Source organism: Trachinotus anak, unplaced genomic scaffold (genome assembly GCF_046630095.1).
Source record: "Trachinotus anak isolate AG129_WGS33_773 ecotype Australia unplaced genomic scaffold, CSIRO_AGI_Tana_v1 ptg000021l, whole genome shotgun sequence".
Taxonomy (NCBI): domain Eukaryota; kingdom Metazoa; phylum Chordata; class Actinopteri; order Carangiformes; family Carangidae; genus Trachinotus; species Trachinotus anak.
Window position 1 is genome coordinate 24,011,688 of NW_027273872.1, and position 4,312 is coordinate 24,015,999.

The 4,312-nt window shown below is 41.1% G+C and overlaps 1 non-coding gene across 1 annotated transcript; it reads left to right on the forward strand.

The window, feature by feature from the left end:
• Positions 1-3,967: 3,967 nt before the first annotated feature.
• Positions 3,968-4,049, forward strand: trnal-aag (transfer RNA leucine (anticodon AAG)). The gene has a single exon. It is a non-coding gene; the product is annotated as a tRNA-Leu (tRNA).
• The last annotated feature ends 263 nt before the right edge of the window (positions 4,050-4,312 follow it).

Here is a 4,312-nt window from a genome sequence, read left to right on the forward strand (position 1 = left end):
CAGTTGCCATCTTGGCAGTAACTGACTTCATGTAGCTCCTGGCTAAACCAAAAATGGGCAAAGAGGTGGGGCGTGTGGAGACGGTTTAATAACTGTGGTTAGCATCGTTAGCACAGCTGGGTATCAGGGCTAAAGAGGCTAATTCATTTACTTGCTAGTTAGCTAGTTCAAAGGCTAAACTAACTAACTAAGTTATGGCAAGTGCAGACACTGCTACTTTCTAATTAGTGCTAATGTATAAATAAAATAATACTATAGTGTCCCTGACCTAAAATATATATCAGCACAGACCTCCTCACCTTCAAACAATTAACCTCATAACAAGCCATTTTTATTTGTCTGATATTTGCACGAAAAATCCTCCAAAAGGAACCAACACCACAAACACATCCACGAGGTCACATTCAGTGACGCAGATTAACTGGGGTGATACTGAGCAGACAGCAAGCTGACAGTGACAACACCCACCTGTCATTCAAAGTGGCCATGCCCTCGATTATGCCTTAACAAAATTTGAACAAATGAGTTATATAAAAATTCATCCCTTGTACAATTATCATGTAGGAGAAAATTAGCTATAGAGACCAAAACCGTTTTGTAAATTGTAAACATGTTCATTTCTGCTGTACATTTGAGCATTGTAACAGAGAGTCGATAGGGACTGATTTGCTTTTGGAGCCAGCCTCAAGTGGCCATCAGAGGAACTGCAGGCTTTGTCACTTCCATGATGGCTTCATTTTTCAGCCCAGTAGGTTGCTGTCTATTGTCAGTGCAGTAGTAGTCAGATGAGTTTCATCACTGAACTTGATAAGATTTCGCATCAAACAATCAATTAATCACTCAGCCATCACTCTGATCAGAGTGATCAGAAACAGAATGGGGTTTGTTACTTTAAATTTGTAGCTCCTGACAAAACGAAATATCTTCTATAACCAGGGCAGTGAGAGAAACTACAGTTTCCACAAAATCAAATACAAGTGGAAAAAGTAAAAAAAGCACAATCTAAGCAAAAGGAAATGATCAAAGTCTGTGGCAGAGTGCAATTGATTCCTCCATTTGGTAACTTTTCTGCTTTTGTAGTGCTTTTTTTAATGCAGGTACCTATATTGTCTTCCGTAATGATTTTTACAACCCAGCGCCAACAAAATTCAATAGCAGAGGAGGCATTAATGACAGTAGAGGGCAATGAGAGAAGATGAAAAACTAAATGAAAAAAAACAAGGAGTGAGCTCTACATCTCCTCAAGTTCATAAAATATTAACCAGTAATTAAAAGAGCTGAGCTGACTCAAGGCGAATAAGACAAAGAGGGAGAACTGTGTGGACTTAGCAGTGTGTAGTTCACTTCCAACAGCTCACCCCACTGAAGCAGGTTGGGCTTACTTTACCTCATGTAACCTCAGTCACCAAACTATGGTTGGCACAACACCCAATTAACAACTGTGAAGCATCTAATGCCAGATGCATTCAGCAAAACTTTCTCTTTTATTTGCTCATTTGAGGCTCTTTTATTACACTAACCTCGCAATTATTCATGTAAACACTAAGTCATCTATATGCCTCGATCCTCTCTCCTAAGCACAAACAATTAGATAGAATTAGAGGGAAATGTCAGACTCTCAGAACCAAAGCTATGCAAATACATGACACTGAGAGTAGTACATGACATTAACCAGGTTAAACTACAGGATCACAAACTGAATGATCAACATTCAGCCATGCAAGCAGAGCCAAGAACAACAGAGGTTATCTCACTTTTCACATAGAGCAGGTCCAGACTGTGCTCTTTATAATATTGTTTACAGAGACCCAACAATTCACACCAGTGGACAGGTAAAAACATCCTTTTAACATCAAGGAGAAGAGTGAATGAGAGAGAGAGAGAGAGAGAGAGAGAGAGAGAGAGAGAGAGAGATAATAATCATCATCATCATCATCATAAATTCTTTATTTCAACAGATTCAACAATTTCTGCATTGACAGAGACACACAAGAAAGTAATTAAAATGGACACACCCACACAGATAAGACATACATTATACATTTTCACATTAAAAAGCATCTGCAAGTGTGATTGTATTTACGTAAGTACAACTTTTTAAAATTTTCCAATGAAATAATAAAGTGTAACGTCATGGTTTTTGGAGCATTCATTCCATCTGTATGCAGCCTATAAATGTCCTGTGACCTGACGTTGTAAGTGCTGCGTTTAAATGTAACTGGAGGGCAGGGATAACTAGGTAGTTTTTGCAGCAGAGCCTTATAAATAAAAACATATAATGCTGCTCCGCTCTATTTGTTAAGGAGAACCATCCCACCTCTTTATATAGGATGCAATGATGATTTAGAAAAGTGCAACCTGTGATACACGGAGTCAATAGGTTTCGGTGTGGTGAGAGAAGCATGTATATAAACACTATCACTATCATGAGGAGCAGACAGAGTTATATATTGCACAATGGTCTTTTGAATTTCAATTTCATGACCCTGAAGGGTTTGGATATCATGGGGTCTGTAAGTGGTTTGCAGTCACATATCCAGACTCTAAATCTCCAGAGGCAGAAAATACCTGCAGAGAGCAACAGGAGGAGAGAGACACAAAACTACGCGAGAGAGCGAGATGAAAAGAGAGGACAGGAAGAAGAAAAAGAGAGAGAAAGAGAGAGGCACACAGCCTGCCTGGACGCTCGTGCTTGAGGGAGCAAACAAACAGCCTCACACAGAAGCAGCGGTTTTCAGAAGGTTTACAGTGGTCTCATGGCAGGACAACATGGACTTTATTGTATTTACTGGATTTAACCGCTGTATTGAGACTGAAGCATGAGACCCGTCGGTGGTAACTGGTAGAACGCCTGAATTAATAAAAGAAAAAGGTGCTAACTGAAAATTGAGGCATAAACAGGAGTTTTAAGTTTGGATATGAAGGCGTCTGGTTTTTGACTGGGACAGTTGAATAGTTTTGACGTCCCAGCCTGATAGCCCACTTCCGTGTTTTGGTACATTAGTTTTCACACGGGATGAGAAACACTAGATAGGGTGCAGGTGCAGGCACTGAAAACAGAACCTGTGTGCTGGCTCCATAACCCAGAGGTTGATGGATGGAAACCATCCTCTACTAATGGCAAACTTTGTCAACTTGCAGGCGTTCATGCCTCCTCCACCATGTTTCAAGTTGACACTGTGGTCAAACAGCTCATGTACTTTTTTTTTTGCACCAGCCTTTTACAGCATTTTGGTTTCACTGAGACTCCCTCTGTTATTCTGCTTCTTCTTTTATTCAAATCTTTGTCCTGAGAACTTGATAGGGGCGTCACCATACCAGCAGAGGTGCCATGTGTTTGGTATTGTGGTCCAGCGGTCTAAGGTGAGTGCTCTAAGGTGCTGGGTTAAGGCTCCAGTCTCTCAGTAGGCGTGGGTTCAAATCCTACCACGTCACTATGTTTATCCATAGGACTGCTGCATGTGTTCAAACTGCTTACTTAAGCCTAAACAGATGCTAGTTGCAGTATGTTTCACTGCCTTTTAAGTGTTTAAAATTGCAAGTCCATGAAATACTGATTTACAGCATGTTCCCTCATAATGCCAGTGTATGCATATTTTCCACAGTAGCTGGTATAAACTTTATGATCCGCTAATAAACTCAAAAAAGAAGAAGATTACAACTTACGTCAACTACACAACATTTTATTAATGTTGTCAGTCCTGTGAATGGGACAGTCGAATAGTCATCACATCCTGTCAGCAGTCCACTTCCATGTTTTAGTACAGTAGTTTTCACACTACATGCTAATTTTCACCCCTTTTTCATGCTGTGACATCTTTCAGAGCACACACACACACACACACACACACACACACACACACACACTGTAAACAGACTCTCCAGCTTCCCAGCACGCTGCTGTTAAATCAGACACTGCAACTCCATCCACTGAATTGAGTTTGAAAAACATACATGCATAATGTATGGTAGTGTGGCCGAGCGGTCTAAGGCGCTGGATTAAGGCTCCAGTCTCTCAGGAGGCGTGGGTTCAAATCCCACCACTGCCAGTTCACTGTGTTTATCTGCAGGACTGGTCTCTTAACAGATGCTACCTTGTTATTAGCAGTATGTCTTGTTGAGAGTTGAAAACAGAGAGGGAGCCCTGTTTTCTGTGAACACAGAGGAGTATAAGGAAGCACAAGTGGACAGGTCTAAGTTTAGAAGTTCAGATGTTGAGAACGCATCACTCGGACCACATGTGGCCCCCTTTCTTTCAGCTGTGTGAACGCAAGTGCGTCCTGGCCACAGTGAAGGAACGCCTCCTCTACTG